This window comes from Lissotriton helveticus, chromosome 4_1 (assembly GCF_964261635.1).
Source record: "Lissotriton helveticus chromosome 4_1, aLisHel1.1, whole genome shotgun sequence".
Lineage (NCBI taxonomy): Eukaryota > Metazoa > Chordata > Amphibia > Caudata > Salamandridae > Lissotriton > Lissotriton helveticus.
Window position 1 is genome coordinate 82,303,541 of NC_136063.1, and position 27,986 is coordinate 82,331,526.

The 27,986-nt window shown below is 49.2% G+C and overlaps 1 protein-coding gene across 1 annotated transcript in view; it reads left to right on the forward strand.

Moving 5' to 3' along the window:
- Positions 1-27,986, forward strand: part of LOC144828373 (uncharacterized) — a 319,027-nt gene that overhangs the window by 19,347 nt on the left and 271,694 nt on the right.

Here is a 27,986-nt window from a genome sequence, read left to right on the forward strand (position 1 = left end):
CTCATGGGACAGTTCACGGGCACCCTGGGTGAATCCCCGCTCAGTACAAACAAAACCGACTTCGCCCAGTTCATTAAGAAGCCGGAGTACCTGCTGAAAATGGCAAGGACTTCCATAAACGCAATCAATGAAGCCCGGGGGGAAGTCAGATACAACAGAATATCATCCGCATAAAGCAAAATCTTATCTTCCTACTCCGGGGTCCAGTGCAACCCCTTTATGGATCGGTCCCAGCGAACCCAGGCTGCAAGGGGCTCCAGGGCCAGAGCAAACAACAACGGCAAAAAGGGGCACCCCTGACGGGTGCCACGCCCAAGAGAAAAATCACCAGATCTGTGATTGTTCACGACGACTCGTGACAAGGGAGCAGAGTAAAGGAGGCGGACCCAGCCGATGAAGCCGGGGCCGAACCCCAACTTAGCCAGCACCGCGAAAAGATAGGGCCATTCCACACGATCGAAAGCCATAGTGGCGTCCAGGGACAGCAACACCGCAGGCTCATGAATATCAGATGCGCTGGCCAAAACACCGTGAAGGCGCCTAAGATTGAGAGCGGTATTCCTTCTGGGCATAAAGCCAGATTGGTCGGGGTGGACCAGAGAGGAGATAACCTTCACCAGGCGCGTGGCGAGCAATTTTGCTAACACCTTGGGCTCCACATTTAACAGCGAGATCGGACGATACGACGAGCATTCCAACCGAGGCTTGCCCTCCTTATGTATAACAACTATGTTGGCAATCCGCTGGTCGTATGGCAACTGACCGCACTCCAAGCTCTCTGTAAACATATCCTTCAAATACGGAGCTAATCTATCGGCATGGGGTTTAAACAATTCAATTGGGAGGCCTTTAGGGCCAGAGGCCCTACCGGAATGCACTCCCCTAATAGCCATTGCCACCTCGTCATTAGTAAGAGTAGAGTCCAGGTAATTCCTATCGTCTTCCGACAACAACGGCATAATAATATCGCGCAACATGTCCGAATTATCCGCCTCAGTGAACGCACCCGAGGAGGCATAAATCCCGGCATAGTAGCGGGCAAACTCCTCCACAATCAGCTGGGGGTCCAACGTGTCCCCAGAGCCAGCAATGTGCAGCTCCGGGACCAGTCTAGAGCCCCAGTCGCCCCTTTCTAGCCAAGCAATCAGTTTCCCGGCCTTATCGCCGTGCTCGTAAATCCTGTCCTGAGTGACGTCTAGCTGCGCCCTAGCGGTATCTCGAGTTAAAGTTTTGTATTCATCCCGGAGCAGCCCGAGGCGATGGTCCGCCCACGGGTCGCCCCCGGAGGAAACAACAGTCTCCAAGGCCAAAAGCTCCGCCTCCACCCTGTCTAGCTCAGCCCTCCTCTTCCTTTTCTGTGCAGCAACAAGGGAGAGAACCTCCCCCCTAACAACTGTCTTGTACGCATCCCATAAGGAACATCTGGAAGCAACCAAGCCCTCGTTCTCGCTGAAATAGCTGGTAGTTACACGCTCCAGTTCCCTCTTCACTACCGGGTCTCGCAAACGCCAAGCGGGGATGGGAGCGGTCCTACCCACGTCTCCCCGTCCAACACACAAACGCAGCCATACTGGCAAGTGGTCAGAGACCCCTCGCACCAGGTGCGCTACTTCGCTGATCGTGGCCGCATGGGCCGCTGGCAACAATACATAGTCAATACGAGAGAGGGAACGGTGCGCCGCAGATTTGTGTGTGTGTATTCCACTGCTCCCGGGTGTCGCAATCGCCAGCCATCAATCAATCCTGAAACCGAGAGAAAGTCAGGCAACCACCTGCGGGAGGGCAACAACGCGCGGGAGGGGAGTCTATCCAATTCACCGTCCATAACCGCGTTGAAATCGCCACCTATCACCATGAGGCCCAAGGGCAAAGCAAGAAACACCCGACCCAAGTCACTAAACGTGTCAGCCTGCAGCGACGGGGGGGCATAGACAGAGAGAAACGAGACCGTTCTACCCTCCCAAACTCCAGAAACACCGATATACCGCCCACGATTGTCAGACCAAGTAGACTGTATAGTAAATGGGAATGAGTTTTTAATCAGGATGCCCACCCCCCTGGAGCCCGAAGTAAAACCAGCATGTGCTACCAGCTTATAGCCACCCCTGTGCAGAGCCATACAACGTTTCCCCATCAAGTGGGTCTCCTGTAATAGGACAACATCTGGTGATCGCGTCTGATAAATTGATTCACGGCAGTGCGCTTTATCCTATCACCCAGACCATTAACGTTCCAACTAAGGACCGAAAATCCCAGGCCCTGTCTAGGTGAAGCCATTAGTCATTGAAAAGCGAGTACGTTTCAAAGGATCCCACTGCATACATCGGTTACAAATCACAAACAAAACAACATCCCAACCCCCACAACCCCGGTACAGAACTCCCCACACCCTGCACCCCTGCATGTGACATGTACACATCCCCAACTCGCAGTGTGCCTGTCGCCCCCACAAACTAGGTACTAAAAGTAGAAAACGGAGGAGGACCTTACAACAGGTCGCCAGCCCCCACCACCTCAGACCGACCAAATCCCCCCCCCCCGCAAAAACAAAGAGATATTAAACGGAGATGATGAGTTGCGAGGGGTGAAGATAGAAAACAACAAACCCCCCGTCAAACCCTCTGCGCCAATAATGGTAAATGCACGCTGACTGGACAAACAGTTAGTTGTGAACAAACAGTTCATCATTCCTCGTCTTCCGTCTGGGTATGTCCCTCGGGACCAGGGTCCCCGAGTCGATCCAGACAGTCCGCCGCTACCTCCGGAGAGTCAAAGAACCAAGTCTTGCCACTGTGTTCTATCCGTAGGCGGGCCGTGTACATCATCGAGTACTTCATGTCCCGATCCCGAAGTCTCTTTTTTATAGTCACAAACCCCTGCCGCTGTCTCTGCAAGGTCCGAGTAAAGTCAGGAAAGAACAGCAGGGAAGCGTTTTCGTAGGCCAGCGGGCCCGAGGATCTCGCAGACTGTAAGATGACGTCCCTGTCCCGGAAATTCAGGACCCGGGCGATGATGGGACGTGGAAGCGCCCCAGTTTTCGGGTGACCACCGGGCACCCTATGGGCCCTCTCCAAGGTAAAAAACGTACTCAGACCCTTGGGTTTAAGGTGCTGCAGGACGAGATCCTCGACAAAAAGATCCGGGGCAGCCCCCTCCGATCGCTCCGGAACCCCAAGGATGCGGACGTTGTTTCGGCGTGCCCGACCTTCATACTCATCGAGATTCCGATCGAATTGGTTCTGGGCCACCTTAAGATTGGACACCACCTTCTGTAGTTCTGACACATCCACGATGAGGCTCCCCATCTTTATTTCCAAGTCCTTGACCTTCTCGGAGGTTTTAGTGAGGTCGGCCCTGACGAGACCCACCTCGATAGTGACCGTGTCCAATTTCGTGTCTATCGTCCCCAAAGAGGATTGAACCCCTCTGATGGCCGCCATCAGTTCCTTCATGGTCTGGTCATCACCGACCGAATCCCCATCGGGGTCCCCAGTCGGGGAACGTTTCGCATCCGACGGGGATCCCCTTGAGACTGCGAATTTATCGATCCGGTTCGATTGGACTTGTCGGTTCGCCCTCTGGGAGTTCCGAAGGTTCTTGTCTAGGTCTTGTGCCGCCATCTAGACCGCAAAAGTAGGAGAAACCCACCACTCCTCAGTCGGGCGGGAGAGGGTCTTGCGACGATTGCTTGTAGGGTATTGCAGAGAGGGCAAGGACGCTTCAATTGCCACCCGGGCACAGCAAATGATGGTCCGGCCGGCCACTTCCGGTCTCGGTGTCCGATGTTGTCGCACTGCACACCGGACAGTGGCACACCCGGGGTCCCGGCCCTCAACGTCGTAGGCCCCAATTCTTCCGACGACGATATTCAAACGCCAGAGTTATCAAACGAGCCCAAATTTCACCTAGCGACTCAGGTGACGGTCCCCCACTCTTATCGAGTACTTGCTGCTGGTTTGTGGAATGCTCTCCCGGTGCACATCCGTGCGTTGAATAGTCTCACTCTTTTTAGACGTATGATCAAAACTGTCTTGTTTTCTGTACCCGCCTAGGGTCCTTTTACTTGTTCTGTGTTATGTTTCAGTACCTGTTCACGCGCCAGGACGCCCCTTCGCTGGGGCAGCTGTGCGCGATATAAAAACTAATAACATAACATAACAAGACAGTGGGGACGGGGTACAGGATAGTATGCCGGATAGGCGGTCAGGATGTGGCGGCCGGCGGAGCCGATGCTCAAGCGGCCATCTTGGTCGCTGGCGCGGCTCCTCCCCCAGGCATGTACAATCTTAAGCCATAAGGAGAGGATAGAAGGTTTGATCTCCTTAAAGATTGGTAAAGGGTCGATGAAATGATTAGATAGATTAAAAGCTTAAAGAATGTTGTAAATGTCACTTTCATTGAGAGGTGTTAGTGTGCCAAGCGGCATTCTTTTTGGGGACATGCCCAGGGTGACCAACCAGATCAGCGGTCTGGGAGGTGTGCAGAAAGATGTGCAAGACATCCAGAAGTACTTCCCTCGCTGAGTGTAGATCATTTTCAATGACTTTAGTTTTTCCCACAAAGAAGGAAGCTAAGTCCTCACAGTTTGGGAGTGTGATGGACCCTTTGCCAAACGGGTTTAGTACGTTGAGCGATTGTTGCTTGACAATTTCAAAGAGATTTTACGGTCGATTTCTGGCTTGGTTTAACTGTGTTCTGAAGAAGTTGGCCTCCACATTTCTGATTCTTCTGTTGTATGTGTTCCTCACTGATCTTAAGCGTTTTAGTTGCTCCATGGAGGGCGAGGATCTCCAGGCTGTTTCTGCTAATCTCAGATTGCGTCATTCAGGTTGCCATTGAACCAAGGTTTAGAGATTTTGGTTCATATGTTTTTTAGTTGAGGGGGGAGTGATTGAGTCAAAGACGTTCCAAATTGCGGTGTTGTAGTAGTTTGTGAGGTCAGGAACATCTACCATGTTCATCTGAGGAGATGAGGCGTCGTTAGAGGGTAGATAAATCATTAGGTTTATGTTCCAAAGTCACCTTTTTCATTGTTTTGTTTTCTTCAGTTGTGCTCCCATCGGGATCAGAACCACATTGATGAAGAAGGTGATACGGTAGTGGTCTGTCCAGTCACTGGGGACAATGGCCTCCAATATGGTGTTTTCCATTTTTGAAATAAGGTCCAAGGTCGCACCCTTGCTGTGATTAGGGCTGTCACATATTTAGGTCAACTCGTGGTTTGATAGAAAGGATTACAAGTGGTTCACTGCAAGGTCATCCAAGTAATTCAAGTGGAGGTTATAATCCCCTAGGAAGAGCTAGGTAAGTTGAAGGTCATCATTGGTTGAGATGACTTGCATGATTTGTTCTATAAAAGGCAAATTGTCTCCAGGAGGGTGGTGGAACGTGTGTAGTTTACAAATGAGACTATTGTTGCTAGCGATGTTGATGCAAAAATATTCACTGTGAAATACTGGTCACTTTATGCTAATGTTTGCACATAGAACTGATCTGATTTGAAATTGAACGGCACCAGGGAGGTGGGAGCAGCTAAAAACTTTGGGGGGAATTTATCATCATTATCGGCCATTTTTTCTCTTTCGGGATATCAAGAGGCGCCATTTTGCATAGTGCGCCCTCTAGTCCCTGGCCACATGTACTTAAGGAGAGGCACTGCGCGGATGCGCAGTGGACGTGTGCAGCGGGTGCGCCAAAGGCGTGCCTAAGGCAAGCCTGTCTACGCCCGGAAGTGACCAGCTATAGCCACTCTGCTAGTTTTATAGCAGATCCAAAAGGAACAATTGGTGGACGGAATGCTGAACAATGCAAACTTTCACCCCTAATCACAAGGACCTGGGTTTAATCCATCGTTCTTTTGCTCACAACGCCACCCCAGTTTGGACCCAGCAATATGCAAATCAGTCTTGACCCTGTTCCTCATGGCAAGTGTTCAGCCCGAACTGCCAAGCCAGGTCCTCCCTGGACCGGAAACGAGACTCCTGGGACTGGGTTCGGGGCATCACCCCTCATCAGCCAGGATAGCTTGATTCCAGTGGCGCAGTGAGCACGGGACCCACGCCTGGGCATGCCCTTCCAACAGAGAGCGACAAATGCAAAAGGAACAATTGATGGACGGAATGCTGAACAATGCAAACATTCACCCCCAGTCACAAGGATCTGGGTTTAATCTATTGTTCCGTCCTTCATTTGTTCTTTTTGCATTTGTCACTCTAAGTGGGAAGGGTATGCCACCAGATTCAAGCTAACCTGGCTGATGAAGGGCATTACCCTGAAACCCTTCCCAGGATGCTTGTTTCTGTTCCAGGGAAGACCTGGCCTGGCAGTTCGGGTGGACTGTTCCCATGGGGAACCGGGCCAAGACTAATTTGCATATGGCTTAGTCTAAACTAGAATGGCGTGGCGTGCAAAAAAAAATGGATTTAACCTGGATCTGTGACTGGGGAATGTTTGATTAATTCAGCATTCCGTCCATCATGTGTTCTTTTTGTAGGTTTATAGCCGATGGCAAACCGCAGATTACATAGACTAGCTCCACTCTGCATTGCCTAGCCCCTGAGCAGTCTTGCACATCCCAATTTTTGCCCATTATACTGAGGAACGACTTTTTGTTGTTCTCCCTGCAACCGGACCCCTCAAGCCACAGACACAATTGTGTACGACTCACACGCATAAAAGTAGGATAGTTGCTGGCAAGCTCTTCTTAATGTTCGCTCCTTGCAGAAACATTAAATGCATATTTTTGAGTTACTAGAGGATGGTATGCCAGACCTTCTATTTCTAACAGAAACGTGGCTCACTGACTCGCCTCTCAGTTCCACACCAGACGATTGGCTTACTCACTGCGATCCAGCCATGCAAGCAATTTCCCTGCTTTATCTCCGACATCATATACTTTACGGAGCATGGCCCTGTGCTGTGCTCTAGCTGCGTCTGTTACTAGGGACGTGCATTCCTTCATTTTCATCTTCAACAAGTGTTTTGTCTCTTCCGATTGGGAATCCTGCATCTCCTGTTCTAGGTGTAGGATGTCTGCTTCCAGTCCAGCATATCTTTCCGAGTCCCTGCGATCAGGGAGAACGCGTAGCCCCTTATCACCACTGTGAAGGCCTCCTAAATCATCCGTGCGGACTCTACCGAGCCCTCGTTTTCCTGGTAGTAAAGCTCAAATTCTTTAATCAGTCGCCCCCTAATCAGCCGGTTATGAGAAACCACGGGTTGATTGGGGCCGTCCTACCTATCTGTGGCTCCCCCACCTCTACCAGAACCCAAACCGGGAAGTGGTCCGAAATACCCCTCGCCAAGTGGCGCACCTCCCTTACCTGTCCCAGATGGGTCACCGGCACTATAATATAGTCAAATCTAGATAATCTACGGTGGGCCCCGGAATAGAACGTGTATTGCTCCTCGACAGGGTGGAGCGCATGCCAGGTATCTACTAGACCCATCGCACCCAGAAAGTCATGGATTTGTGTACGTGAGGCTGGGCGTTCTCTCAGAGGACACCGGTCTAAGTGGCCTGAAACAATGGAGTTAAAATACCCCCCCTTTCCCACCAAGATGATCCTCATGTCAGGGAGGGCGAATTGGAAATCCCCCAGATCTTCAAAGGCTAGTACTGGAAGACCGGGCGGCACATACACAGATACTAGATTCAATATTTGGCCTTCCCATCTCCTTGAGACAAAGCAAACCTGCCCAGAGAGTCCGTCCATGTGCGGTCAATTGCCACCTGGAAGGTTTTCTTCACCACGATTTCAACACCCTGGAGCCCGAGCTAAATGCGGAGTGCACCACTAGCTGGTATCCCCACCTGTTAATTGCCAGTAAGTGCGTCTCCTGCAATAAGACCACATCCCGTGCATGCCATTTTAGGTATTGCAGTACTATGCCACTCTTTAATTTGTCGCCCAATACGTTAACGTTCCAAAACAGTAGTCTAATACCTCGATTTAATATTGGACCCATTCCTGTCATTATTGATTACTGCCCCACTCAGTGGAGTCTTAGCAGCCTACTTATGATCGCTGCTTGAGGCAGACAGTGCTCCGGTACCCAATGGTGGATGCCTCGCAGTGCAAAGCGTGGGAAAATTCCTACGTGGTACTGAACGCTTCGTGTTAGTGTCACCTAAACTATGTGTAGAAGTTGTCAAACTACCCTGTCCCCCCTCCCTAGTCCAGTGTATTCTAGCCTGCGAACTTGGCCAGGTCCCCAGTACAACTGCTGAAGCACTTGGTGACCGGATCCCTCCTCGCCACCCCCAACAAACCCAACCCCACCCCCCTCCCTGCATTGCGGGTGTTGAACACCTCCCCAACTCTGCAGAGCCCTTATCACCCACCCCAACAAAGTATCATGGTGCGTGGCCCAACCCAGCGCCGATAACCACCATCTATCTGCATGAGCCATCGCAGTTCATTCCATATCATAGTCATAGACAGGTCTTGTACGCCCTCACTGACGGGCCGACTGCGCGGTCACTTCGGAGAGTGTCAAATGAATGTCCAAGATAGCCGGAGGGAGAAGCTGTAAATCTGCACTGCAGACGAAGACGGTAAAGTACGCCTGGCGAAAGGGGACTAGCGTGCACGAAAAAGAGGTGGACGAAAGGCAGGAGACGAAGCAGGCGCTGGATGGGCATTTGGAGCTACTTAGATTACCATTTCTCTTCAATAACATCCCGATGGTTATCCCGAAATATATTTCCAAGAGGTAGGGTGCCTTGATGGTCCTACTGGCAAGGGCGGGGAAGTCCCCTCGTGTTAAGATGGATACACTTACACTCCCATATTCTATGGGTGATCTGGGTGCCCCAGATCTGGAACTATATTAAAGAGCTGCACAGAGCTCACATGCATATTCCTGGTATCATAGCCCACACACTCTCCCTCATATCCACATTGAGAAAATAGCAGTCGACCCCACCCCGCTCCCATGACTGCTCACTCAACCTCCTAGCAGACACTGCAGAGTGTTAGACTCTATAAACTCGAACGTGCATGCTTTGCACGATTTATTAAAAAGTCAAGCAGGTACACTATTATACTCACCATTGCTATGGGTGTGGTTGTCCAGTCACTCCGGGTTGTTTGCATTCACACTATGGGAAATGTTTACTCGGAAGGCAGGGCATGTACTTGGGAGGAGGCTACTGCTGGTGCGCACTGTGCATCTCTGCTAACGCAATTTCACTATTTCAGGGTACGCCACGCCATGTTGGCTCTGTTGGGTGAGGAGTACCAAGAGCCCCCTGCTCTCCCCTCTTTCACTTATTTCCTACGTCTCTATTTAAATTGGTATCCAACATATATATGTCATGTCTCAGGAGTTCAAGCACACACAGTACTCTTCGGCTAGAGCGCATTGGCAGACAGACTTGGGTACACCACTAGATGACAATAAATGGAGGTACTGTTGTGAGGTCACACAGAAGGTGATGCTAAACAGCAAACACAGATTAATTCATTTCAAGTACCTGAACAGGGTATATTACACCCCGCAACGTCTGCACAGATACGGGTTGATGGAGTCGAATCGCTGCGATCGCTGTGGTATGATCGGTGCAGATTTTCACCATGTTGCTTGGTCTTGACCCCAGATAGTCGCCTTCTGGAGTCAAATATTCCAAGAGTTGGGGGGCATGGTAGGAACAGCACTCTCGCCTAATCCCCTGACTGTGCTTTTGGGATACACTAAACCCCTAAAAAAAGATGTTGGGAAACTCCTAGGTCTGGGTTTGCGATGCATTAAAAATAATACACAGTCAGTACACAGTCAGTTTTTCCCATTAGGTTTGCGCTCAACCACAACAGGAGAGATCCAATCTTAAGACTCAACTGATTCGATTATACCCAGCTCCCATATTTTCTCTAGTTCCTATTAAACTTCCTCTCAAATCAATAAATCAATATAGTAATATACTTTGTGGCTCACAGAACACACACCATCCTTCAAAACAATCTTGTGTTGGAAACCCTCCAACTTGCCAACACTTTCAGAAAACACCATAGGAAATTCACACCTCCATTTATTCCCTGCATAATTTTTAGTCACCAACAAAACGTATTCCAGGCTGTTTGGGTGTAGGATAATATCAAGGTACCTTTGATCAATGAAGCCCACAACAGAAGGACCATTTTGGGCTGCATATAACTTCCCCTCCGTAAATTCACTGGTAGCCCAATGGCAACCCATCATAGAAGAGGATCCCCTATAAAACTGCCTGGGTTAATATTACTTGGCTCCAACGTTTCTCCTATCACCCCAAAAGACTTCTCTTTCCACACATCCTGATTCGCAATTGTGTAGGGCGACCCTGAATCAGCCACAATATTTATGGCCACGCCTGTAATGCACCTCTCACAAACTGACTTATTGCAAGACATATCACTCAAACCCAACACACCTTCCTTCACGTGTAGAGCACAACTGACACTGTCCGTTTCCTCATTCTCTGAGGTATTCAGTTCCTGTTCCATGTTCACACACTTGCTCCTGACTCTCTTCTGTTTATTCATTTTGTTAAACACCCTTATAAAATGCCTGTAGGAGGCTGACTTGGTATATGGTGCACACTTATTCAAGTGTAGCACCCTGCACCAATCCAGTCTACCCGTATGTTGATTTTAATGGTTTAGACAACCTTAGAAAGCTCTCTAAGTGGCAGCTGTGGAGAGCAGCCTTCAGGCTTAGTCAAGGAGGAGTGTAAAGCTGCTTGTTGCATCAGTATCTAATCTTGTAGTGCAGATTAAGGGAAAAAGAACCACACAGTATAGTTATAAAAATAGTTATTTATTACAGATCCTCACTAACACAATGCATTATCTCTTACCCAGAGATATAACTACAATACACACAATACGTTGATCATCAAACAGGTAAGTAGCACAAAAATTCAATGGGCTCCAGGGTGAGACCCAACCATTTACCAAAATAGTGGAATTTGACCAATGATCGAAGTCGTGAATGAACCCAGAAGACGTAGAAGAGTTGGGGACCCAAGGAACCACCCAAGTGAGTATCTAGGAGCCCCACGGAGACCGTGTGCTGAGTGAGAACACGACCGTGATTATTAGAAGTCCAGGGTTACGTCACCGTTGCAGGTTTCAAAGGAGAAGGACAAGATGATTCAAGCAAGCCGGGCTGAAGACGGCTGGAATGCCAGAAACCGGTCCTCGGAAGCTTGTTTCCGGTCCAGGGAAGGCATGGCTTTGCAGTTCGGGCTGGACTGTTCCCATGAGGCACAGGGTCAGACTGATTTGCATATAGCCATGTCTGAACTGGGATGGCAGAGTGGGCTAAAGAACGGTGATGGATTAAACCCAGATCTTTTGACTGGGTGTAAGTGTTTGATTGAATCAGATGCTCCGTCCATCACCACCCCCTTTTTTACCGGTACCGATATGTCGGCCATCCTCTAGTTCCTGCTATTCACCGTCTGAAGACCATGTTGCAGCCATGTTCGCGCGGTGTGCCTCCCGCAAGCATATATGGGATGAGAAAAAACAAGCAATCAATCTTTGGTGCGCTTCTCCCTTTTAAGGAGCATTTATTCCTGAATTTAGTTATTTTCACTTATTGTACCACATTACTCAAAGTCAGATTAATTTTTATTTAAACCGTGACTGAGGAGGCTCAACCTCATGGCTGAAATAATGTGATATATACTCTAAGCCTCAGAGATGTTGATCGGATCCAGCGACGAGACTCGAACCTCGTACTCCCAGACTCTAACTCTGCAGCTCTGGCTGTAATGCCACCTCCTAACTTAGCAAGGCTATTGCTCCAATATCTGCAAAACAGCAACTGTATTCACGGCTACGCTCGTGGAAGTCCCCTTCATATTCCCTGCTCACCTGTGCAGCATCCCTCGACATGCCGACCCCCAGGACCTATTTGATGCAGTCTTCAGGACGGTGAATATTGAGCATCCCTGCCGAGACTCGAGCCCCCCGTGACGACCCCTTACCCGAGCGACCGGGCAAACCATTCGTTACAGCATTATGCAACGCAAAATCTTTAGCCATGACCCGTATCGCAGAACCAGTTGGTTATAAAAGACCTTGAACATATTTTAAAATACATCTCAAACACTCGACTACGCTGTGAGGCCCTCTCCCTTTCTCCGGTGCTGCGAGCAAGTCTACTAACCTCTGTCCTTTTTCCACCGATAGCGCTTCCTACACCACCTACTGGGAACCCACTCGAGCACTGTCTCACCACGTGGACTAACTAGGACGCCCATTCCACTTTTTTTTTTTTTTGTTGTCCTACCCGTCTAGCCCTCGGTCAGAAGGTCAGGCCATCCTGTCACACCTGCCAGCCACGCCTCTCGTCCCGGCCAACTCCCCCGGCCTAGCGCGGGGGGGGGGGGTACTAGGCATGGCTTATCTTTTCAGCCGCCCCGGTCTGTTGGCTCTGCCCTCCCTCCAGTAGCTGACCAGCCTAGCTGAAAGCGAAGAACCAATCCGCAGTCAGCCATTAGCTGGTCAGCCTTGCGCTGGTCGGACCCAGGCGGGTTTCACCAACAGGGGGACGACTTAGCCTTCCAGCTCATGCAGGCGCGCAACTCCCATTGGGCTCACGGGGCTAAAGTTGGGTTAAACTTAACTTAAAAGGTTCTGGTACCTGCAATTAAACTGCAGGTATAGTGCTTAATGGAGCTGCTGCATAGAGCCTGGTATGACAAGTTCCAGTCATTGTAAGACCAGTTGCTGGGTTATTCACCTGTGTCAAACATTTCAATGCAATTTGAGAGGCCCAAGCTTTACTTGTTAAAGGTTTTTAATCAATTTTTATTTATTTTATTTTCTTTATTTTTTAAAGGAGTACTAATTAGGAAAATAACACTTATTTATTAATAAGTGCCCTGAAGTAAATTTGCATTGTGTGCTATTTAAAGGGCAAGTGTTAGTGTAAATTGCTGATTGTCCGTGCAGTGAGGTATTTGAAGGCTGGCACAGTTGAGGAGTAAATGAGCACCCCCTCTACCATGGCACAGAGCGCCACCTGCCCACACCTGTTAGTGCCAGCACTCTGTACCTGGGCACACGAGGAATGATTCAGTGGGACTGTAACGTGGCTGTGGCATATGTTTAGCTGGCACACTCCAGCGCACTACCACCCTGCCAACAAAGACACTTGAATACAAGAAGTTCTTAAAATTGCTTCCGCTAACATGGCTGTAGTGTTTGTGAAAAAGAAGTCTCTCTTTTGAATTAACCTGTGAAAATACAACCAGCTTTTGTTTTTGCTGCATGTCCTACTAGTATTTGGTTATAATAGCCCTAGTACAGGCATGCCAAATGGTGTATTTTATATAGGAAGTGGTGGGTTCTCATCACAGTAAATTGATAAACATCTCTTCTCTCTTGCATTTGTTTTAAAAATCAGGAGAACGGTCTAAATACAGGATCTTAAAGCACACTTTAATTTGTGAATGAAGGCAGCGCACATTTTAGTAGATTGAACCACAGGCTATGTTGTCCATCACTTACTGAACACAAAATATGGCTTGCTTTTCCCCCATTGCTTACAAGATCATCCGAAAAGACCGCACCAACCAAACAGGAGGAGGCATCGCCATCGTCCACAAGAACACCATCAGAATCACCTTCACTTCCAGATCCACACCAACCCCAGAACCACACTTAGAGGCACCCTCATCTACAGACCACCAGGAACCCGCACACAATTCAACGAAGACATCACTGACTTCATCAGCCCACATGCCCTCACATCCGAGAACTACATCCTACTGGGAGACCTCAACTTCCACCTGGAAAAGAAAAACGACAGCAACACCACCACCCTTCTGGACAACCTGGCCAATCGCGGACTCAAACAACTTGTTGACACCCCCACCCACCTTGCCGGACACACGCTCGACCCTATCTTCACCTCCAGCAAACACATCTCCTTCGATCACACCACAGCTCTCCATTGGACGGACCACAGCTGCGTACACTTCAGCTACAAAAAAACACAACCCACAACCTCTTCCTCGAAGAAACTGGAACAAAATCACCACCGACCAACTCTTCACATCGCTTAACCAATACCCCCCTGCCATATCATCGGACCCAAACCAAGTTGCCACCAAACTCACACAATGGATCACCCACAGCACTGATGAATTAGCACCCTTGAAAAACCACCAGATCAAACAAGGTAACAAAAAGGCCCCCTGGTTCAACAATGACCTTAAGAAATCCAAGAAGTTATGTCGATCCCTCGAGAAAACATGGAGAAAAAACCCAACCACTGACAACCTGACCACCTTCAAGGACGCCACCCGCAAACACCACCAATTGATCCGATCCACCAAGAAATCAGCATTCAAGGATCGACCCAACAACAATGCCCACAACAGCAAGGAACTATTCAACATCATCAAAGAATTTACCAACCCCACCGCCGGCACCAACGACATCACTCCCTCCCAAGACCTCTGCAACTCTTTATCCTCTTTCTCCCACAACAAAATCGCCGACATACATAACAGCTTTGAAAACCAGTCCGAAGAACGGTCCACTCCACCCACCTCCAAACCAAAACAGCACTCTCACAACCTTTGCGCCTGGAACCCAATCACTACTGAAGACACCATCCGCCTTATGAATTCCATCCACTCAGGTTCTCCAACCGACCCATGTCCCCACCACATCTTCAACAAAGCAGACTCCATCATCGCACCCCATCTCTGCGAGGTCATCAACTGTTCCTTCAACTCCGCTACCTTCCCGGAAAGCTGGAAACATGCCGAACTCAGCTCCCTTCTGAAGAAACCCACAGCAGACCCCTCTGAACTCAAGAACTACCGCCCCATCTCACTCCTCCCATTCCCTGCCAAAGTCATTGAGAAAGCCGTCAATAGTCAGCTCGCCGCCTTCCTCGAATCCAACAATTCCCTCGACCCCTCACAGTCCGGCTTCCGAGCCAAACACAGCACCGAAACCGCCCTCATCGCAGCTACAGACGACATCCGATTGCTACTGGACAACGGAGAAACAGTTGCCCTCATCCTACTTGACCTCTCCGCCGCCTTCGACACAGTCTGTCACAGCACCCTCATACAACGCCTCAGCAACGTCGGAATACAGGGAAAAGCTTTGGACTGGATCATCTCGTTCCTCGCCGGAAGAACCCAGAGAGTCCGCCTCCCCCCTTTCAAATCAGAGGCCACCGAAGTCATTTGCGGCGTACCACAAGGATCATCACTCAGTCCCACCCTCTTCAACGTTTACATGAGTCCCCTCGCATCCATCGCGCGACAACACAACCTCAACATCATCTCCTACGCAGACGACACCCAGCTGATCCTCTCCCTCACCAAAGACCCAAACACCAATCTAAACGAAGGAATGAAAGAAGTAGCAGAATGGATGAAGAACAGCCGTTTAAAACTAAACTCGGACAAAACGGAAGTCCTCATTTTAGGATCATCCCCCCTCTGCCTGGGACGACTCATGGTGGCCACCGGCCCTGGGTACATCACCAATACCTACAGATCACGCACGTAACCTGGGCTTCATCCTAGACTCCTCCCTCTCGATGACCAGACAAGTCAATGCCGTCTCTTCTTCATGCTTCAACATCCTACGCATGCTCAAGAAAATCTTCCGTTGGATCCCCACCGAAACAAGAAAGACCGTCACCCACGCACTGGTCACCAGCCGACTGGATTATGGAAATACCCTTTACGCCGGAACCACAGACAAACTACAGAAAAAACTCCAACGCATCCAAAACGCCTCCGCCAGACTCATACTGGACCTCCCCGTCAAGCTCACATTTCCGGTCACCTGAAGGAACTCCACTGGCTCCCCGTCAGCAAGAGAATAACATTCCGTCTCCTCACCCACGCACACAAGGCCCTCTACGACCTAGGACCAGAATGCCTCAACACACGTCTGTCCTTCTACACACCCACCCAACACCTACGATCATCCAATCAAGCCCTCGCCGCAATTCCGCGCATCCACAAATCCACCATGGGAGGAAGATCCTTCTCCTACCTAGCAGCCAAAACCTGGAACTCTCTCCCCACTCACCTCCGCCTTACACAGAACCACCTCTCCTTCAGAAAGCAGCTAAAAACCTGGCTATTCGATAAGTAATGCACCCACCCTCCATCAAGCGCCTTGAGACCCTCTGGGTGAGTAGTGCGCTATACAAATCACTGAACTTGAACATTGCTCAAAACACAGGCAGGTAATGGGGATGATATGGACAAAAGTGTCCACATTGTTTGGCTTAGGTATTTAGATTCTAGTAGGTCAAAGAGGCAGGCCAGCTAAGCTCTAAAAACCAGGGGCACTCAAAGTATGCGCTTCTGCAGCTTATTCTGCATAATTATGGATTTGCCACACTTGCTATATAACGAATCATCTGCTACATTATACATAGAAACAAAACATTTGTTTTATCTATAGCTCAGACTGTTCAAACGTTGCACAACAAAAGAAAATGCAGCGACGCGTGTTTCCCGCAGTAGAAAGCCGTTTGTAAAGACTGGCTGGTCATCTTTCAGTAGCTTATTGCTGCATTTGGGTGTTAAAGTGGCCCTAATAACGCAAAACCTCTGATAAGGTAGTGCAAACATGGGTAAAAATAACAAAATATTGTAGTAGTACCATACCAACATGTGCCGCATTATGCCACATATTTTAGTCAACCTTGCTGCATAAGTTGGTCCTCTCCTGCCGCATAGTTCCAGTAACCCTGCCTAAAACATAGCTAAGCATTCTTGGCAATCTAGTGTACCACCCATTGTGGAACAAATCGGGCCTTAGCACCACCTCAGCATCAGCGCAGCATTACCTCAGCACTATACCAAATCAGCACAACCTGAGCCTCAGCTCAGCACCACCTCCGCATGACATAGCACCAGCACCACCTCAGAATCACCTGAGCATGGCCTCTGCACCCAGCACACCACTACCTCAGCATCACCTCTGTACCAGCACACCACCACCTCAGCATCACCTCTGTACCAGCACACCACCACCTCAGCATCACCTCTGTACCAGCACACCACCACCTCAGCATCACCTCTGTACAAGCACACCACCACCTCAGCGTCACCTCCGTACCAGCACACCACCACCTCAGCATCACCTCTATTCCAGCACACCACCACCTCAGCATCACTTCTGTACCAGCACACCACCACCTCAGCGTCACCTCCGTACCAGCACACCACCACCTCAGCATCACCTCTATTCCAGCACACCACCACCTCAGCATCACTTCTGTACCAGCACACCACCACCTCAGCATCACCTCCGCACCAGCACACCACCACCTCAGCATCATCTCTGTACCAGCACACCACCACCTCAGCATCATCTCTGTACCAGCACACCACCACCTTAGCATCATCCCTGTACCAGCACACCACCACCTCTGCATCACCTCTATTCCAGCACACGACCACCTCAGCTTCACCTCTGTACCAGCACACCACCACCTCAGCATCACCTCCGCACCAGCACACCACCACCTCCGCATCATCTCTGTACCAGCACACCACCACCTCAGCATCATCTCTGTACCAGCACACCACCACCTTAGCATCATCCCTGTACCAGCACACCACCACCTCTGCATCACCTCTATTCCAGCACACGACCACCTCAGCTTCACCTCTGTACCAGCACACCACCACCTCAGCATCACCTCTGTACTAGCACACTACCTCAGCATCACCTCCGTACCAGCACACCACCACCTCAGCATCACCTCCGTACCAGCACACCACCACCTCAGCATCACCTCTGTACCAGCACACCACCACCTCAGCATCACCTCTGAACCAACACACCACCACCTCAGCATCACCTCTGTACCAGCACACCACCACCTCAGCATCACCTCTGTACCGGCACACCACCACCTCAGCGTCACCTCTGTACCAGCACACCACCACCTCAGCATCACTTCTTCACCAGCACACCACCTCAGCATCACCTTCGTACCAGCACACCACCTCAGCATCACCTCTGTACCAGCACACCACCACCTCAGCATCACCTCTGTACCAGCACACCACCACCTCAGCATCACCTCTGTACCAGCACACCACCACCACAGCATCACCTCTGTACCAGCACACCACCACCTCAGCATCACCTCTGTACCAGCACACCACCACCTCAGCATCACCTCTGTACCGGCACACCACCACCTCAGCGTCACCTCTGTACCAGCACACCACCACCTCAGCATCACTTCTTCACCAGCACACCACCTCAGCATCACCTCCGTACCAGCACACCACCTCAGCATCACCTCTGTACCAGCACACCACCACCTCAGCATCACCTCTGTACCAGCACACCACCACCTCAGCATCACCTCTGTACCAGCACACCACCACCACAGCATCACCTCTGTACCAGCACACCACCACCTCAGCATCACCTCTGCACCAGTACACAACCCCCTCAGCATCACCTCTGTACCAGCACACCACCACCTTAGCTTCACCTATGTACCAGCACACCACCACCTCAGTATCACCTCTGTACCAGCACACCAACACCTCAGCATCACCTCTGTATGACCTCCGTACCAGCACACCACCACCTCAGCATCACCTCTGCACCAGTACACAACCCCCTCAGTATCACCTCTGTACCAGCACACCACCACCTTAGCTTCACCTATGTACCGATTCAAAAAGGGGGTGGTGATGGACAGAGTATCTGAGTTAATCAGAACACTCCTACCCAGTCAACAGATCAGGGCTTGATCCATCACCGTTTTTAGCTCACTGCACCATCCCAGTTCAGAACCTGGCTACATGCAAATTAGTCTGTCCCTGGCCCAGTGCATCATGGGAACAGGGCAGACCAAACTACCAAGCCAATCCTTTACTGGAAAGGAAACAAGCTTCCGGGGACTGGTTTCTGGCATTACAGCCGTCTTCGGCCCGGCTTGCTTGAATCCTGATGGTGCAGTGAGCAAGGGACTCACATCTGAGCATACCCTTCCACACTTGTGGTGGCCAAAACGATTCAAAAAGGGGGTGGTGATGGACAGAGTATCTGAGTTAATCAGAACACTCCTACCCAGTCAACAGATCAGGGCTTGATCCATCACCGTTTTTAGCTCACTGCACCATCCCAGTTCAGAACCTGGCTATATGCAAATTAGTCTGTCCCTGGCCCAGTGCATCATGGGAACAGGGCAGACCAAACTACCAAGCCAATCCTTTACTGGGAAGGAAACAAGCTTCCGGGGACCGGTTTCTGGCATTACAGCCGTCTTCGGCCCGGCTTGCTTGAATCCTGATGGTGCAGTGAGCAAGGGACTCACATCTGAGCATACCCTTCCACACTTGTGGTGGCCAAAACGATTCAAAAAGGGGGTGGTGATGGACAGAGTATCTGAGTTAATCAGAACACTCCTACCCAGTCAACAGATCAGGGCTTGATCCATCACCGTTTTTAGCTCACAGCACCATCCCAGGTGATGGATCAAGCCCTGATCTTTGGACTGGGTAAGAGTGGTCTGCTTAATTCAGACACTCTGTTCATCACCACCCCCTTTTCTGAATCGTTCACCTATGTACCAGCACACCACCACCTCAGCATCACCTCTGTACCAGCACACCACCACCTCAGCATCACCTCTGTACCAGCACACCAACACCTCAGCATCACCTCCGTACCAGCACACCACCACCTCAGCATCACCTCTGTACCAACACACCACCACCTCAGCATCACCTATGTACCAACACACCACCACCTCAGCATCACCTCTGTACCAGCAAACCACCACCTCAGTGTCACCTCAGTACCAGCACACCACCACCTCAGCATCACCTCTACCAGCACACCACCCCCTCGGCATTACCTCTGTACCAGCACACCACCCCCTCGGCATCACCTCTGTACCAGCACACCACCCCATTGGCATCACCTCTGTACCAGCACACCACCCCATTGGCATCACCTCTGTACCAGCACACCACCCCCTCAGCATCACCTCCGCACCAGCACACCACCCCCTCGGCATCACCTCTGTACCAGCACACCACCACCACAGCATCACCTCTGTACCAGCACACCACCACCACAGCATCACCTCTGTACCAACACACCACCACCTCAGCATCACCTCTGTACCAACACACCACCACCTCAGCATCACCTCTGTACCAACACACCACCACCTCAGCATCGCCTCTGTACCAGCACACCACCACCTCAGCGTCACCTCAGTACCAGCACACCACCACCTCAGCATCACCTCTATTCCAGCACACCACCACCTCAGCATCACCTCTGTACCAGCCCACCACCCCCTCGGCATTACCTCTGTACCAGCACACCGCCCCCTCGGCATCACCTCCGTACCCGCACACCACCTCCTCTGCATCACCTCTGTACCCGCACACCACCCCCTCGGCATCACCTCTGTACCCGCACACCACCCCTTCGGCATCACCTCCGCACCAGCACACCACCCCCTCGGCATCACCTCCGCACCAGCACACCACCCCCTCATCATCACCTCCGTACTAGCACACCACCACAGCATCACTCCGCACCTCCTCAGTCTGACCTCAGAATCTGGCATCTGTCGACACTCCCCTAGTGCCCGTCCACTGCTCGTATTGTAATGCAGGTACTATATCTTAACCTCCACCCTCTCGTCGTTTGTCTAACCCGCTACCACCACACCCCATAACCAAAAAACCCAAACTATAACAATCCAGCAATAGAACAGACCGGTAGAAGTTGCCAGCATTGCAAGAACAAAAAAACGACCAGATATTTTTTTATGTTAATTATTTTTTAGGTTTCGCCCTGGCCGTAGTAGGTTTCGCCCTGGCCGTAGCACTGCGTAGCAGTGCTCCGCCCAGGGCGAAATCTAATGTTATCTCAGTAGTGGGGACTTGAAACCGCCCTTTCTTCCATTGGCTAGCTCCATAAATGGAGGCTAGCCATTGGAAGACATCCTTGTCGATCACTTTTTCCCGGTCAGAGCGCGAATCATGGGCGTTTCTGACTCTTTTTTTAAGTCCCGCCCCTTGTTGCCGTGTGTCCCGGGCCGCGCTGTGATTGGCTGCCGGCCCGGGACACCCCCGTGACATCATTTCCCTGGCCGCGCTGTGATTGGCTGCCGGCCCGCGACCTGACTTGTTTTCTTTTCTGTGTAATTAAACTGGATTGTTGTGGTTACCGAGATTCGACGGCCTCGGTGGGTGTTGACGAGAGGTGTGGTCCTGCTCAGTCTATGGCACACTGAGTCTTATGGAACCAACAAAGAGATGCACCACATGCTTGCAGGGGCCATTGCCACCCAATATATGGCCACTTCATTTCTGTCACGCTCGGTCTGTGTGTATACAACCACTTTTCTGCGAACAACCAGTCTTTGAAGTTTCAGGTTTCAAGAGGTGTATTATTGCCAGTACATGCACACTCGTCACGTAAGGAGTCTCCAAGAAGCAAACACCCTAGTGGGTGCGTTGCACTATACCAGGTTAAAGTTGGCTACGGCGGGAATGGTGACGTCACTTCACTCCAAGAGATGTCACTTGAAGAGACGTTGCATTTCTATGTGTGACACGCGAAGGCCCGGGCAACTAAGTACCTCCAAACTTTCGGCAACTTTTACAGAATATATATTCCAAATTCTGACTCGCGCCTTTCCCCTGCCAAAACTATTTAATTAAAGGAAAGAGCGTGCAGAGGTGATTAGGCAGCGCGTGAAATTCCACAGAATTCACAGCTGAGGGGAACTGTTGTGATAAAATACATGGAAACAAGAAATGGGCGGTGCCAGGCAGCGGCGTGACATCTGGCGAAAGCCGCAGTCACAGCGAGGGGAGGGTCGAGGGCGGGCGCGCAAGGAAGCATCCTGCCAAGCGTGGACCGCGCAGGAAGAAGAGACGGTGGCGCTCTGGACCCGGGCCAGCCCCCGCCGCTCCTCGCGACGACAGCGCAGCACTTTCGGCGCAGGAGCGGGGCACTGACAGTTTAAGTGCACCGCAGGAACTTTCATTCTTCGGCAACGTAAGGTACGCCGCCCAAGCTTGAAGGTACTCCCGGTGCCAATAGTAAACAGAGACCGGTACGAATGCACGACCGAAGTGACCAGGCACAACAGCTGCCAAATTGCCCCCTTGTAATGAGAAACACTTCCAGAAAAGTCGGGCTTTTTTACTGATTAAGTAGGCTTGAACCAGGAATAAAACTTCCCGAATTAAATAATTGTTAAAATAAGGTTAACGAATTAGAAATAGAGCAAGTGGGGTGCACTGGGCTCAACACCAGTGAGCCAGTAATAGGGAGCAATGCGAGAGCCGAGCCAAGGTTCCAGTTCCGATGCTGTGCACGAGCCGAACTCGTTAAACGTTTGCAATTTGGAAGCTTTGACATTAATAGGTCACATTAATCAAGGCACTGAGTAGTACCTTTTAAAAGTGATAGTTTTTCTTTTCTTTTTTTCATGAACCATTAGTGAACTAAGTGGTCATTTAAACTCTGTATGTGGCCCAAATTATTATAGAGCAACATTATAACTATTGCATCAAACACAATACGTTTTTGTATGACTGGTATTTTGAACTCACATATTTGAAAGTGTTTTCAAACTAAAGAAAAAAAGTTTAGGAGAAACAAAATATTCCCCTATAGTCATATAAATTAATCTGGGAAGCCGCCACTTATCGAAGTTTTCTGGTTCGACTTGGTGCAAATTAGCTAGTAAATGGGTATTTGTTTATCCTTATGTTAAGGCAGTGTTTTTACCTCTGTGCATTTGTTTCGCAGTTTTAATAGCACACAAACTTGGAGCACTTTTCATGAGCACCAGTTACATTACTCAAGGTTACATTAATTGTTTATAGGCATTGGGAGATTACGTGATTTGACCACAATCACAAGAAGTTGAGCGCCGACGCCGAGACTCGAAACTAGAATCTGGTTCACCTGTTCCAAAGTCAGCGGCTCTGGCTGTAAGGCTACATCCTGGATAAAGGTAGGGAGGCAGGCAAAAGCTACATAAATGCCCGGCTCGTTATGGGCTCGAGGTTCTAACAGGACCTCCAGCTGAGCAAGAGCCAGGCTTCAGGCTCAAGCCTGACCAGTGCTTTCAGTGGCTCGCCAACCTCTAGTAATCAGGTTTGATTAATTTGACAAACCTAGTATGGAGTAAAAGATGACTCCCCAAGTTGTACATGTACACAAGCTGTACTATTTGAGCCTGCTATAACTAGCATAAACATGAATGGACGATATAACAAGGTTTATTCAAGGTTATCTGTAAATGTTATTGATTTTGCAACTGGGAAGCAGCCTTTACAACACAGGCATTACCGCACAATACCTTTACCAGAAATGCCTTTACAAACTAATGCTTTCACCACACATATGCCTTTACCACGCATGGTTTTACAATGCAAGCTAAGTGTATTTAAGGTATGTGTGAATAGATGTGTATACACACACACACACACACATTATATGTATACTTGCATATATACACACAAATATTCACACACATATATATATATATATATATATATATATATATATATATATATATATATATATATATATATATATATATATATATACACAACCACAGACATACACACGCATATAAATATGTGTTAGTTTCGGGTGGGCTAGGTTATAAGGTGGTGTGTTTTAAGGGTTTGGGTAGGAGTATAGAGAGGTTCGGGTACTTTTAGGGTTCACAGGTGTGTAGGAGAATAGGTTGGTAATATTTTTTAGGGTTTTGGGGTCCGTAGAAGTATAGGGTGGTAAGGGCATTTTAGGGTTTAGGGGTGCAAGGTGATAAGGGTGTTTTTAGGATTCAGGGTTGTGTAAGGGTATAGGGTAGTAAGCTTATTTTTAGGTTGTGGGTAGTGGTATAGGGTGGTTTTGGCATGTTTAGGGTGGGAAGTGGTATAGGGTGGTTTTAGGGTTTAAGGGTGGGTAAGGCTATTAGGGGGTAAGGGTGTTTTTAGGATTCAGAGGTGGGTAGAGAGGTATAGGATGATAATATTTTTTAGGGGTATTGGGTGGTAAGGGTGTTTAGGGTTTGGGGTGGCTAACAGTATAGTGTATTGTTTTTTAAGGGTTTAGGGGTATATGATAAGAGTATTTTTTTTAGGGTTTAGGGGTGTGTAGAGGTATAGGATGGGTGGCAAGAGATGTTTAGGATGGTAAAGGTATTTTTTAGTTTTTAGGAGTGGGTAGAGGTATTGGGTGGTATAAGTGTTTTAAGGGTTTATGGTTCGGTAGGGAAACTGGGTAGTAAGGATTGTGTTTAGGGGTGAGTATGGGTTTATGGTGGTAAGGAATTGTAGGGTCATGGGGTGGATAAGGGAATAGAGTGCTTACTCATTTTTAAGGTTTAGGGGTGGGTAGGGGCATAGATTAGTAGGATTACAAAAAAGGGAGAATAAAGCATTTGAAAAAGGGTGGGGGGCTTCTGCCCCAAAAAAGAAAAAAATGCAAATTTAAAATGATTGTTAAAAAAAGTGAAATATATACATATACATACATGCACACATACAAACATTCAGGCGGGGCCGGTACAGGTAAGAGCGGTGGAGCAGGGCGGAGGCAGGGAGTCGCCAGACAACAGGATAGGGAAAATAAAATCACTTACCTTGCACTCGGAAGATCGCTGAGCCGGCAAGCCCAACGTAAGTGGTTTTATTTATTTATTTTCCCTATTCCATCGACTCCTCCCTCCCTCCCTTTACCTGTACCGGAAATAGATATATAGACATTTTTCCTTTTTACAGTTAGGACCTAGAGTCTATTGGAAAATATTTTTTTTGTTTTGCTAATAACTTTGGGGCCATTTGACGAATCGTCACGAAATTTCAAAACTAGTATGCCATCACTTCAGTTGCTGTCTTGAAAGTTTCAGGATGAATTGTGAAGCTGGGGCTGAGAAAAAAAGAGAGGGGTCCCAAAATGTATTTCCCTATGCAATTTCCCATAGGGATTTTAGACAACTACAAGCCAAACTGCTGAAAAGAAATACACTAAATCTGGTAGAAAGCCAGTTCTGGTCCGGAAAGAGCCCTTTTTTTAGGTTTTGCCTGGCGTAGCACTGCGCAGCAGTGTTCGCGCAGGCGAAATCTTATGTTTACCAGTACGGGGCTTTGTCCCGCCTCTCTCATCCATTGGCTAGCTCCTTAAATGGAGGCTAGCCATTGGAAGAGAGATCTGTCAGTCATTGCCCAAGCAGATTTGTGGGCGTTCCGGTGATTTTTACTCATCCCACCCCTTTAACAACGTCATGCGGCGGTGGGCGGATGTTATATTTTTTTTTTCTTCAAAGGTTTTTTGTTCTCATTCCTCTGAAGATGGCGGCCGGGCAGTAGCCTTGGTTTAGGACTAGTTTGGGCTTCTTTCATAGCGGCAAGTGCTCGTTTTCGAATTCGAGTTTAGAAACACAATTGGGGGGGGACACCTGTCCGTTTGCGGACGGAAATTCCACATATCCTCGCTAACTTAACTACTACTGGTGAGTGCAATAGTTTCCGAGGTAAGTATGCCCTTTCCTCCGATCCAGATCCGCCTGGCAGCCAGTGTGGCTCTAGACACTGCCCAGAGCCACCCGGGCTATACCATGGTCGGGACGACGTCACTTCCTGCGCCCAGCCTTCTGTTGCTTGCTGCTGCTGGCCTCGGCGTCTCCCCGCCAGGTCCTGTAGTCTCACCCCTCCCTAACGGTACTGGTAATGTGAGTGTTCTGTGCGGGGAGGGCGAACTCTGCCAGCCCCCGTTTCTTTGCCACAGGCCCCAAGTCACGCTCCATCTTGTGCCCACGCTGCTGAAAGTGCTCCAGTGTTTATGGCCATCTCCTAGCCTGGCCAGACAATCACCACATCTGGGCTGCCTGGAGCAGCGGTGAGTATTACTTTCGGTTATAGAATGGGTCTGCCCCTTCATCCCCGCATCTATCCCAGATAAGGGTGCGTGTGCCTGCTAGATGCATAGCATCGCTAAGGATCCAGGCGGCTATACCATGTTCGGGACGACGTCACTTCCACGTGCATAGTGTTGTTTGCCTGTGGTTTAAATTGGGAACTAGTAGTTAAGCCTTGTTGCTGCTCCCTATAACTAGACATGGAAATGAGTTAGAAGGCATCACGCAGGTGTTAACAAAAACCTGGCCAAAAACGTCAGTGTCACTGTATACTTTATCATTACTAACCATTATATACTATACTCTCTGGGGCCCGCTGCAATGACACTAAACAAAACCAAAAACATGGAGAGGGAAAGAAATTGTTTTATTATTAAATGTTAATTTGTTCTTCTGTTTTCCTGGACAAGTTTTATACAATGTTATTTTAGCCTCCGCTTTGACGAGTATCTATCTATCTGTCTATCCTTGCCTACTCACTTCTTTTCCTCACTGTTTACCTCTTACCAACTGCCACCATTTATCCCTGCAACCATCCACCCACGCATCATCCATCCATTCATCCGTCCATCCATGCAGTCATTCATTCATCCGCACATCATCTCTCTTTTGGTCGTTCTTTCCTGCCTACCTTCCTCTTTCCCTACACCCCTCATTGCATCCATCTGTCCATTAATCAGTCCAATCACCCACCTATCATTATATTCGTCGTAACTCCCACTCATGTTAAGCTACCATATTCATTCACTTTTAACTCCCTTTTAATATCAATATTCACTGAGGGCTCTATTATTATCTACATTAAAATAAACTTGAAAATAACTTGTGGCTTCCGAGGGGACTTATCTTCATAAGCATGCTCGCCCCTTCCGAGTGCTGGATGCTGACTTGTAAAAGAATTACACACCAGGTGCCCGCCAATAGTGATTTCTCCAACAGAGCCTAGTTATGATGGTTGTTTTGAGATCTGGCCTTTCAGGCAGATTTAGCCTTATCACCAGTCTTCCGTTTATTTTTTTTGTTCGGTCTGGCCTTTAAGACATTTGTTTTCTCTAAACATTTCCCTCATAATCTATCCACTTAGAGGGGCTTTGGTCAGAAAATCTTGCGTAAATATGTAAAAAAAAAAAAATACAGCCATCAAGTCCAGACCTATTGGTTTTGCCAAAACTTGTTTGCTGGTGTTTGTCTAGTTTCTGTCTAGTGTTTGTCTGTCGAGCAGTCTTTTCTCCTCCGCCTTTATTCCCTCTCTCCCCTTCAGTCTTCAGAGCTTGATGCTTCCATTCCCTCTTGAAGCCGGCTGCTCTCCTTAACTCCTCGCTGCCGACATCAGCCATTCGTACCTCCGCTCTCGGCTCATGCTGTCTCTTCTCCTCTGCCCTTCTTCCCTCTCTCCCTTTCAGTCTTCAGAGCTTGTTGCTTCCATTTCCTCTTGAAGCCGGCTTCTCTCCTTAACCTCTCGCTGCTGTCATCAGCCTCTGATACCTCCACTCTCGTCTCATGCTGTCACTACAGCAGTCTCTACTCCTCCGCCCTTCTTATCTCTCTCCTCTTCAGTCTTCAGAGCTTGTTGCATCCATTCCCTCTTGAAGCCGGCTTCTCTCTTTAACTCTTTGCTGCTGACATCAGCCATTCGTACCTCCGCTCTCGTCTCATGCTATCACTCCAGCAGTCTCTTCTCCTCCGCCCTCCTTCCCTCTCTCAAAGCTGCCAACTTTATAGCTGGAGAAGCAGGTTCAAGTCTTCTTATTATAGTCCAATTTTCATTTTTTTGAAGAATGCAGTTCTACCGCTTATATTTGTCCATCGGCCTCCCATTTAGTTGTTCCCCAAATCCTTTTTGTCTCGAGAAAGTGAGGTCATGTCGTCGTGGTTAGAGACGTAGTAAAGTGACAACTTGAAACCTGCGGTGAATGTGTGTGGGGTTCTGTCTGTGTGTGTGGGGTTCTGTCTGTGTGTGTGGGGTTCTGTCTGTGTGTGTGGGGTTCTGTCTGTGTGTGTGTGGTTCTGTCTGTGTGTGTGTGTGGTTCTGTCTGTGTGTGGGGGGGTTCTGTCTGTGTGTGGGGGGG